Below are 12,041 nucleotides of genomic sequence, written 5' to 3'. Positions count from 1 at the left end.
ACCAAACTCAAGTCCTCTGGAAGAGCAGGGTGCGCTCTTAATTGCGATCTCTTCAGCCCCAATTTATTAGCCTTTGACAGAGTATCTTGATATAGCCCAGGCCGTCTTCCCACCCACAAGCCTCCTGCTTGAGCCTCCCTAGTACTGGGATTACAGTTGCAGCCCATTGGCTGGTACGATGGATGATAGCTCAGTAGGCAAAGACACTCACTGAGGACCAGAGTTCAATTCCTGGGACTCACATAATGGAAGGAGAGAACTAACCCGAGAAGTCATCCTCTGACCCCACAAACACTAAATACGTAAATAAAAAAAGTAAATAAAAGCACAATTAAAGAAAAAGATTTAGGTCCAACTTGTATTCCCCACAGGATCCCAGGATGAACCCCATGCTATCCCGTCATGCTAACTGGCAGGGAAGATGGCTGCCACAGAGACCTCTCAAACCCTATCCCTCACATATGACTTTTGAGATGCCAAACATATTCCCATGATCCAAAGGGACACTCAGCATGACAAGGATGGGATCTCTGGGACATGAAACGTTCCTTAACCTCTGAAGTCACAGCCAGAAGGGTGAATGTCATAGACTTCAGGGAGGGACAGGGTGGAGTGGAGAAAGCGGCAGGCCCTTGTGCCACCTTGACGAAGTCAGTCATTCCAGGGCCTCTCGCCAGCCAGTGGTGTATCCTGATGGGGCATCACCATGAGTCCCCTCCTCTGTTTCTGGCCCCTGCCTCTGATCGCCCCTGGTTTTCACAGCCTCCCCTATGCATAAAGCGCTCGGAAAAGCGTGAGACAGGTGCTTTCTTCTGTGTGGGGTAACGTCTTTTCTTTTTAGTTAGAATTTTCAAGCAGATCTTTGCCAGGGCCTCAGAGGTAAGCTTTCCCTCACATCTCTCTAGCCACTAACATTCCCCTGAGATCTACCTTAGACTGATCACATTTTTTTTTCACATAAAAACAAGTTGTATTCAAAGCCGGTGCGTGCCAGCCACATAAAAAGCCATCTCTGCCTTCGGACAAGCCTTGATGTGTGTGTTGTAGCTTTGATGCGGTGTCATGTCTGCTCCCATGCTCCCCCAGGGCAGAGGCTGGCCAGCTGATTGAAGTTCTCATCATCTGCTCCTTCCTAGTTGTCACCCAAGCACCTACTGTGTGCTGAGCTCTGTAGTGGGGCAGGGACAAAGGGACGGTGTGCAGATGTTCAGACAGACATGATACGGTGCAGGCACTCGAGGACACACAGCCTGCGCGTGCACGGACTCCTGTGGTGTGACTGAGGCAGGCATCGAGGACGGAGGCCCAGAAACAGAGGAAGAAGAAGTTGGACAGGCAATGTAATTTCACACCCATCAGCTCACAGACATCTGACAAATTCAAGTGTTGACAAGGATGTGGGGCCACGAAAACCCTGTGACATGGCTGGTGGAGTGCAAATTGGCACAAAACTTTGAAAAACAAATCAACTCTGAAAAGTTGAAGGTGCCAGGGCCTGGGGACTTGGCTCTGTTGGTACAGTGCTGGCTATGGGAACACAGGATCTAAGTTTAACTCCCAGAATCTACATACAAAGCTAGACATGTTGGGGCATACCTGAAATCCTGTACTGGGGAGGCAGAGACAGGCAGATCCCTGGGGCTTGCTGGCCAGCCAGTCAAGACTAATTGATAAGTTACACACACACACGCACACATGTGCACACACACACACACCCAGTAACCATCATCCTACAGGCACACACACACACACACACACACACACAAACACACACATGCAAAACAAACTTGAAGACGCCACTTAGTATATTATTCATGGTTGACATGTGTAAGCATGTTCCCAATTCTTTGTTGCTACAACAAAGTACATTTAAGAGGTCCATTATATTAGTCAGTACCCATTGTGATACCGCTGTGTAACAAACAGTCCTGAAGGCCTCAGTGGCTTACTACAAACATTCACTTCCCCGCTGCATTGCAAGGGAGCTGAGGTGCCTGTGCTCAGGGAAGTAGCAGGGGAAGAGGAGGGCTGCCTAAGGTAGTCTAACTCTGCCCTCTGCCAGTGCTCTCTATGAATGTCATTCTACTAGATCTCTGGGCCCCTGCTGAGATGATCTGGGTGCAGCAGGCTGAGAGGATGGAAGGCTGTAGGCATGGGTGGAGCGGCTCAGCACAGACATGTTAGTCCACACCTTCTAGACATGTACCGTGGTGGTCTGAGGATGTCCCTCACAGGCACTGGCGTTCGAACACGTTTGCGGAGGCCTAGGAGGTATAGCCTTGCCTGAGGGAGCACCTCACAGAGGGCGTGTTTGAGGACTCAACGCCTCTCGCCATTCCTCTTCCACGGTCTCTGCTTCGCGCAGTTCAAGATGTGAGCCCCCAGCTTCCTGCTTCTGGCACTGTGCCTTTGCCCCGCCATCGCAGGCTCTTATCCCCCTGGAACCCTGAGTCCAGATGAACTCTTTCTTCTGTAAGTTGTCTTGGTCATCACAGCATTGTCTTGTGTTTCAACACGGCCATAGAAAAGCAGCCGAGACACGCACACGGGAACCAGTGTGCTCCACACATTATGCCAAATGTCATGGTTTCATTCTGGATGGACAGAGAGAATCCGTGGCAGCTCTCTACTGGCCCCCAGGAGAATCTTCCATGCACATTTGGAAAAAAAGAATGCAGCATGCTGGGCACAGTGTACCCACCTGTTAGCCCAGAACTGGGGAGACAGAGACGGGAGGATCACCCCAAACTTAATACCAGCCCAGGCTATATATTGAGATCTTACATCAAACAAAAAAGCAAAGCAAAGCAAAAGCAATGATCCAGCTTTGTTCTTTCTGCTAGTGCTGTGGTGGCAGGAGAGACGGCTCAGAGGTTGAGGGTGCTTGCTGTGAAGTCACGGGGACTGGGGTTCAGACCCTAGCACCTGTCTCCCAAGCCACGCATCTCACATGTATCTGTAACCCCAGATCCACGGGGGAGTGGAGACAGGAGGATTGCTAGGACTTCTAACCTAGTTCAGAAAATATGAATAATAGGTTTAGGGAGGGACCCTGCTTCAAAGAAGTAGGCAGAAATAATGGAGACCACTTGCTGCCCCCTGCTGGGCTTCACACGCATGCACAGCAGACATAAATACATAAACAAACAATAAATAAAAAGTAAACAAAAAAATAAATACACAAGAACAGAGAGGTGACTTGGGGGTTAAGAGAGATTTGGGTTCCTAGCACCCGAATCAGGCAGTTCATAAGCCACCTGTGACTCCAGCTCCAAGGATCTGAAGCCTTCCTCTGGTCCCCATAGCCACCTGCACACTCACACACTCACGAGCAGATAAACACAGGCATCTATGCACAAATGATAAAGTGTTGTTAAAAATTAGGTTTATGTTATGCGTGTGTGCCTGCTTGTCCGTCCGCACACTGCATGTGTGCACACGCCCTGGGAGTGTCGGATTCCCTAGAACTCAGGCTGTAGATGGTTGAGAGCCACCCGACATGGGTGCTGGCAGCTCAACCCAGGGCCTCTGAAAGAGCAGCAAGTGCTCTTAACCACTGAGCCATCTCTCCAGCGCCTGCCCACCCCCAATAAAATTTTTAAAGAGAATAAATACCAAAAATAATGCTGCTTGGGGACATCTTTCCAAAAATACGTTGGGACACAGCCACATCACTGGGGGAGTTGAACTGACCACAGGATTTTTGTGTCCCTTGTCCTGGGGACCCAGGGAATGCCGGAGATGCCCTTTGACAAAACATCCCCCCTCACTGCGGTCCCCCACTGGTCTCACAGAGGAAGGGGTGGGCTCGGCTCATTAGTTACTGGGGGCCAGCATGCAGTACACGGCTCCACTGGCTGCCAGGCCTCATTAGTGGCCACCAGGTGGGGGTGGGTGAGCCTGTGGGCAGACAGCCCTGTGTGGGTGAACTGCTGTCGCCGCACAAGACAGGTCACATCCCCGCACACTTGTGAGCCTTTCTGGGAGAGCTGTTTTCTTGTCTCCTCTCTTGCTGGTATTGAAGTCTGGGCTGCCTGACAGCCCTGGCAGGCAGCCCAGAGGCCAGTGCCCCAGGCAGTCACTCCCTGCCTTCTCCTTCTGGCTTTGGTGGCCTTGTGCGATTGGGTGGCATTTGAGAGCACAAAAGGGAAGATAGTGCCATTCAGGAAAGGGCGCCTCGGGCCTCCCCGCTGGAAAGCCTCTCCACTGGTCTATTTCCAGCAATCAGGCATTTCTGTCGTGGTCCTCATTCTGGCCTTTGGGGCTGTGCACGGCGGAGTTCTGCCTGCCTGGGGACCGAGCTGGCTGCTGAAATGGCGGGAGAGGGTAGGGTAGAGTGAGGGACAGGGACAGGGTCTGCTAGGCCTTCCTGCGTGGTACTGGCTGCGGGGCGACGTTCACAGAATTCAGCAGGCTACCACTCTGGGCACCTGGTGCCCCTGGTCTCCCTCCCTGCTTTGGCAGCCACTCTGAGAAATACACTGGGGCTGGGAGCTGCTGCCCTGGGGCTGGGTGCCTGCAACAAAGGCCCAGGTCCCTTGGGACTTCTTTGTCAGGAGCCGTCCACATCTGTGGGGTGAGGATCAAAGCGCCCCCCCCACCAGCTGTTGGAGAGCTAGGGTTTCGGCAGGAGGCAGCAGACCAGAGAGAGCTCAGCATGGGGTCCTTTTCCCCTGGACTTCTACCTTTACCCACCCCCCCACCCCCCCCCCACCCTCCCACCCCCCCCACCCCCGCCAACCTAATCTCTGGTCTTAGAAGCCACAGGTTTTGAAAATCCTGCCCAGAAACAGTGTCCTGGCCGCCAGTATGCCTAGTGGTCAGTTGTCGTTGGTTTTAAATCTGTGTGCATCTGGAGGCTCGGGCCTAGCTCAGCTGTGCAGCAGGCGGCGGAGACTGCCTATCAATCTGCTTATGGGTTTACTGGCCTACATTTGGGAACGAACTTGAGAGCGAGGCCCTAGCATCCAGCCCTCAGGAACACTCCAGCATGGCCCAAAGATGTCACTGGCTGGATCCGATAGGCTCAGGGCCAGCAATGCGAGGCTCCTGAAAGACAGCGCTGGACCTCGGAGCTTTGTGGCACTGGAGGGCTGAGTTTACAGGCACGGGAAAAGCCTCCTTCCGGAGACACATAAGACACAGCTCACCAAGGTTTCTGCTGTTCAAAAGCCCTCCGATTCTATTTGGAGATGGTTTTCCAATGTGCTGGGATTAAGTAAACTGAGAGATACTTCCAGAAGCCGGCTCAGCCCTTACGGAATACTATTACATATTTTAAAGCCTCAGAGGAAGGCTGCTCTGTTGCCTTTTGGAGGCATATGTTGGCTACAGATTGTGGTAGCAGGCTGGGACGGAGAAGCAAGGGAGGGGGATGGGGGAGGCAGCCACAGCTGAACAGAATTCTGTCATCTTGTCACAGGTCTGGGAAGATCCTCAGAGGAGTAACTGTAGGGCCGAGGTAAGTGGCTTAGGTTGGTGCGAATCTCGGTGGATATGGAACTCCAACGTTTACGTTCTGGGCAGCCCCAGGAGAGTGACTTGCCTTCTCTGTGTCTTGGCTGCAACAGGGGGACTAATGGGGACTACAGTAGTCATGTAAAACCACACTTATAGCTACAGTACTGAAAACAGCTTGGTACTGGCATAAGAACAGACAGGAGGACCAATGGAACCGAATAGAAGACCCAGATATCAATCCACACATCTTCGAACACCTGATATTTGATAATGAAACAAAAAATATCAAGTGTAAAAAAGAAAGCATATTTAACAAGTGGTGCTGGCCTAACTGGACATCAACATGTAGAAAAATGAAAACAGACCCATATCTATCACCATGCACAAAACTCAAGTCCAAATGGATCAAAGACCTCAACATAAAGCCAGCCACACTGAACCTTACAGAAGAGAAAGTGGGAAGTACACTTGAACACATTGGCACAGGGAACCTCTTCCTAAATTTAACCCCAGCAGCACAGACACTGAGAGAAACAATTAATAAATGGGACCTCCTGAAACTGAAAAACTTCTGTAAGGCAAAGACATGGTCAACAAGACAAAACGACAGCCTACAGAATGAGAAAAGATCTTCACTAACCCCACATCAGACAGAGGTCTGATCTCCAAAATATACAAAGAACTCAAGAAACTGGACACCAAAAGATCACATAATCCAATAAAAAAATGGAGTACAGATCTAAACAGAGAACTCTCAACAGAGGAATCTAAAATGGCTGAAAGACACTTAAGGAAATGTTCAGCATCCTTAGTCATCAGAGAAATGCAAATCAAAACAACTTTGAGATTCCAAATCTTACACCTGTAAGAATGGCCAAAATCAAAAACACTGATGACAAGTTATGCTGGGGAGGTTGTGGGGAAAAGGGAACACTCCTGCATTGCTGGTGGGAGTGCAAGCTGGTACAACCCCTTTGGATGTCAGTGTGGCGATTTCTCAAAAAATTAGGAAACAACCTTCCTCAAGACTCAATAATACCACTTTTGGGTATATAACCAAAGGATGTTCAATCGTACCACAAGCACATGTGCTCAACTATGTTCATAGCAACTTTGTCATAGCCAGAACCTGGAAACAACCTAAATGCCCCTCGATCAAAGAATGAATAAAAAAAAATGTGGTACATTTACACAATGGAGTACTACATAGCAGAAAAAAAATGACAGCTTAAATTTTGCAGGAAAATGGATAGAGCTAGAAAACATTATTTTGAGTGAGGTAACCCAGACACAGAAAGACAATTATCACATGTACTTACTCATGGTGAGTTTTTAAACATAAAGCAAAGAAAGCCAGCCTACAAACCACAATTCCAGAGAACTTAGACAACAATGCGGACACTAAGAGAGACTTACATAGATCTAATCTACATGGGGAGTAGGACGTAGAAAAAGACAAGATCTCCTGAGTAAATTGAGAGCATGGGGACCTTGGGGGAGGGTTGCAAGGGGGAGGGGAGAGGCAGGGAGGGGAGCAGAGAAAAATGTAGAGCTCAATAAATATCATGGAAAAAAACCCACATTCATGTTCTGGATGGAGTATGACCCTAGAAGTGTAGGAGGGGCTCTGAGAAAATTCAGGGGCTCCTTCTGGTTTCTGCCTCCTTGGGGAGCCCCACCCCCCTCAGGGCAAAGGTGAAATCCCAGGGTTGGTTAAGCCTGAGGAGCAGTTTTCTGTGTCCTTAGTGTTCCAGTGGGGACATGGGAGGCCAGGTCAGGTGAAGAAAAAGAGCTGGGCGTGCTCCCTTGACACCTGTGGCCCTGAGAGACTGGGTCGGGTTAGACAGGCTAGATTTCCACCGCCTCGGTTCCCATTCAGCCCTGCTCTCCACAGCTGTGCAGCCTTGAGCAAATGGCTCAGTCTCTGCCCTTGGGAAGGAGACCTGTGTTCAGCTCATGGAGTCGACGCTGAGGTTATACTGTGCCATATAAGATGCCAGGCATCTAGCACACAAGCCAAAGACTCCCCATGATGCCTAACCCAGCTCTGGTCCCACAATGGAGCCTTACTAGCCGGCCATGCTACCCTGGTGGATTGTTTTTGTGGATTTTGTGGTTTTGGTTTTTCTTTTCTTTTCTTTTCTTTCCTTTCCATTCTCTCTCTCTCTCTCTCTCTCTCTCTCTCTCTCTCTCTCTCTTTCGAGACAGCTGTCCTAGAACTCTCTATGTATATAGAGCAGGCTGGCCTCCAACTCACAGAGATCCGCCTGCCTCTGCCTCCCAGGCGCCAAGTGCTAGGATTAAAGGTGTGTGCCACTACTCCAGGCCTAAACCTCAGTGTCTTTGTCCCCACTGACCCCAGCAAGGCTCTGCTCAGCGCAGTCCTCTGAAAACTAGTCTCCTATGTGATGTGTGCCTTCTAAGACAAGGTCCTCTCATAGACCAACATGGCGGCTCTGAGTCCAGCTATTTCAACCACCTTCTAACCATCTGGGAGAAAAATCCCAGAGGTTTTTTATCTGGCATTTTCCTTAAACCTCATTGCTCAGAATTTAATAATACAGATGTTTAGCTGCAAGGGAAGCCAGGAAATACAGCTTTGATTCTGTGTGGCCACACCCTATATGTGACCAGAGAGGACAGTGGGAAGAGGCCAACCAGCTTGACGACCTAAGGCCTCTGTAACCCCATCAGATATGACTGGCTGCCCAGCAAGTGCCGGTGCTGAGTGTCTGCCTTCCTGACCAGAGTGGGCGAGACCGTATCTGGTCCTTCTGTCTCTTTTACCATTAGATGTCTGTGCTTCCTACACCGCTGCTGTCCTTCATACAGGACACAGTGGTCCTCGATGGTCCTCGACCTCAGGGGCACTCCCCATGGGCTTCCATGACAGTCAGATGCTGTGCTCCTGTCCTCTCCGACTACCCACCTGCTTGAGCTGGTCCAAACTTCCTGGTCCAAACTTCCAGAATCCCCGGCTGGCAAACGAGGATGGGGCTGGGGCCTGGGTAACACAGCTTCTGAGTGACAGCTCTGAGCCTAAAACCTAGGCAGGATGGATCCAGAGCCGATGCTCACTGCCTGCACCATGTGTCTGGGGTTCTTTTTTTTTTTAATTTAACTTTATTTTATGTGCATTGGTGTGAAGGTGTCAGACCCCCTGCAACCGGATCTTCAGACAGTTGTGAGCTGACATGTGGGTGCTGGGAATTGAACCCGGGTCCTCTGGAAGAACAGTCAGTACTCTTAACCACTGAGCCATCTCTCCAGCCCCATGTGCCTGGGGTTCTTACCAGGACATGACTACTCCCACTCTCCTAACTGCCCCTAGGCTTCACCAGCACGACTGTAATCACCACCTGCTGTACTTGTGATGGGGGAATGGGCAGGACACCGATTGAGACAGCCAGGGTCAGGGAGGACCTGTGGGGTGGCTGTGGGTGTAATGTGGGGGCAGACCTTGCTGGCTTGGGTTCTGCCATCTCTCTGCCCTTCAGTTTCCCAGCTGGGCTCTGCCTTCTGGGCCCTGTCTCCTTGATCATGCCCAGATCAGCCATTGGGTCTTCTTACCTCTCTTAGGCAAATCCTAGGATTTTAGACCCCTGGAACCAGTGTAGTCTAAAGATTCCTGCGGACTCTGTGGAACTCTCCATCCTTCTGATCCTCCTTAGCTCAGAAAGGGAGGAGGAGACTTAAGTCCCACCGAGGAGGCCTCAGGCTACACCTCTGCCCCCTCCCTTGCTGCACAGAGAGTTCCACAGGCTTTCACCCCACAGGTGTGCATGCAGTGGGGATGGGACCTAGCTCTCTTCTTTCTAGGAAGTCGGCACAGATAGAGGGGGGCCGGGATCACACCTCTCAGGTGAGACAGAATATCCCACAGGCCCCTCTGCAGGAGGTGAGGGGAGACAAAGGCAAGCCAAGCTGGTACTGACAATCCCCAAGCCAGCTCTAATTTAGCAAATGTATTCTGATTTATTAGATATTTAAATTATTTACCCAGTGTGTGTGCACACACCGTGACATTTGAGTGGGGGCCCGGGGACAACTTCAGGAGCCATTTCTTTTCTTCCAACACGTGGGAACCGATGCTTGCACCTGGGTCATCAGGCTTGGCGGCAAGCGCCTTTACCCACTGAGTCCAAATTCAGTGGCCCCAGTTCAGCAGATTTAAACACACCTTTCAAATCGAGGTTTTCAGGGTGGGAGGGATCCCTTTCACCATTGCTCTTTGTGCGTTTGTCTGCGTGTGTCTGTGTGTGTGTTCGCATGTGTGTCTGTGTCCATGTGTGTATGTGTGTGTGTGGGGGAGGGTGGCAGGTCAGACCAGAACTGTCCTGCCACCTGGGAGCGGTAGAGGACGCTGTGTGGCCTTGTGTGCCAGCCTTGGGTCTTGCGGGCTGCTGGTGGAGAGGAGCTGCGTCAACAGCCTCCCCCCCCCCACTTCCCTGCTGTGACTTTGTCCCCAGCCCGGGAGGCTTGTTGCCGGCCCAGCTCCCTGGCGAGTGCTGGCTCCGTGAGCAACTGAGAGATATGTTTATTTCCTTTTAATATTGTTCAGGGTTCAATTTACCCAGTGGCACGCTAGTAAATAAATAAGAAAACCAAACCTTTGACAGGTGGAAATATGGAGTTTCCCCTCCTCTATTCCCGTGTAATATCACAAAGCTTTTGTGGCTCACGAGGGTCTGCAGTGTTTGCGAACAGAAAGAAAAGAAAGGGAAAAGGAAAGAAAACCAGCTCGCGTCATATATATTTACAGTGAGTGAAGAAGCTTTCATGGAATTCCTCCCCCACCCCCCAGACACCTGCTTGCCAGGGTCTATAGCTGTGTCTGGACCCATGGAAGTGTAACCTGCATAATCATGTCCCAGCCGAGGGCCCGTGTCCCACTGCCCAGAACCCATTACCCAGCAAATCTCCTGACACTAATCCCCCAGCCGTGATCCGGGCTGATGGGGGTGGGCGGTAATTGTACAAAGCTTGTTCCAATGCTCCTGCTCAGAACGCAGCAGCCCTTAAGAAAGGGAACTGAGGGGGAGGCTTGTAGTCAGCTAATGAAGCAGGGGCTGGCGAGGCCGAGGAGGTGAGGTGACCGCCTGTGAACACTGTCACCCGTGTGCCTAGGTGACTCTGCAGAGACCCTGCTCTATGCCCGGTGAGGACGTCACAGTAATGTCTGAGTTATCAGTAAGCCCAGCAACTGTGGGTCAGACTGGACAGGACCGGGTTGATATTCGCTGAGTACCTGACCCGAGCTGGGTGCTGGGCCAAGTGGAGTACCCTGTTCACAGCAGCTGGGGTGCTCATCTGATGGAAGAGGGGGTTCAGGCTCATGGGGAGTCTGGTCTAGAGGAATAGTTGGGAAGACCAGAGAATGTATTTGTTCATTCTTCATTTATTTATTTATTTATTTACATTTGCATTTTTTGAGACAGTCCTGGCTGGCTTGGAAGTTGACTCAGAGATCTACCTGCCTCAGCCTTCTGAGCCCTGTGATTATAGGCGGGTGCTTGAGACAGGGTCTCAAGTAGCGCAGGCTGACCTTGAACTTCCTACAGACCAGAGGATGACCTTGAACTCCTGATCCTCCCCTCTACCTTTCAAGTGCTGAGATTCCAGGCAGGCACCACCACGTACAGCTCCACCTCGTGAACCTTTAAACATGAATCCTGAAGTTCTGGCTGATACTGGAGATCACAGACTTGCCTCCATGCCTGAAGGGAGGAGAGCAGCCCAGCCAGGGTCCTCACTGTGCAGCCCTTCCTCAGAGAGACCGACCATCAATGTTACCAAGAAACTTACTAACTCAGGCTTTCAAGGGGAAGATACAAAGCTTAGTCTTCCCGGGATGGGTAAAAGTGTGTGTGGGAAAAACGGGGGATATGATAGAGGGAAGAGGACTCTTAGGGCTCATTATGACAGGGGGAGGGTGCATGCAGGCAGATTAAGTTGGGGTCAGGGTGAGGAGACATCTGGCCACTTGATCATGATTGCATTGGTCTTGTGGCATGGAGATCAGGGCTAGAGACCCCATGTCCCTCCCTCCAGGCTGTGGTACAATTCTGGGGAAGGCGTAGGTGGGTGGGAGTCATAGAAGACTCTGCATTCTGACAATCAACACTAGGGACAGCTGGGGGTGGGCAGTGCTCACCCAGGGTCCTCAGTGTACAGGCTGCCTCTGAGCACCCATCTGAACACCACTGCCAATCCCACCAGCCGCACGTGGGAAGTAGGGGTTCAAGGGCATATGGGGGAGTGCTCTCCATAATTCAAAGACTCAGGAGGCAGAGGTCAGACTCCATCAAGTCTATCTCCAAACCCAGAGGGGTGCACGTGGGGCTTAGCTGTAACAGTAGATACCCTGCACTGGTATCTAGAACAGTATGTTTTATAAATGTTTGTTAATGTGTACGCATACACATGCCACAGTGTGTGTGTGAGGGGGTCAGAGGACAACTTGTGGGGGTCGGTTGTCTTCTACCATGTGAGTCCCAGAGCTCAGATTCTACCATCACGCTTGGCAGAAAGAGCCTTTACCTGTTGAGACATTTGCCCGCCCTTACCAATTCCAGTTACAT

The sequence above is a fragment of the Myodes glareolus genome, chromosome 18 (genome assembly GCF_982192425.1).
Source record: "Myodes glareolus chromosome 18, mMyoGla1.1, whole genome shotgun sequence".
Classification (NCBI taxonomy): Eukaryota; Metazoa; Chordata; class Mammalia; order Rodentia; family Cricetidae; genus Myodes; species Myodes glareolus.
This window is presented reverse-complemented; position numbering follows the sequence as displayed.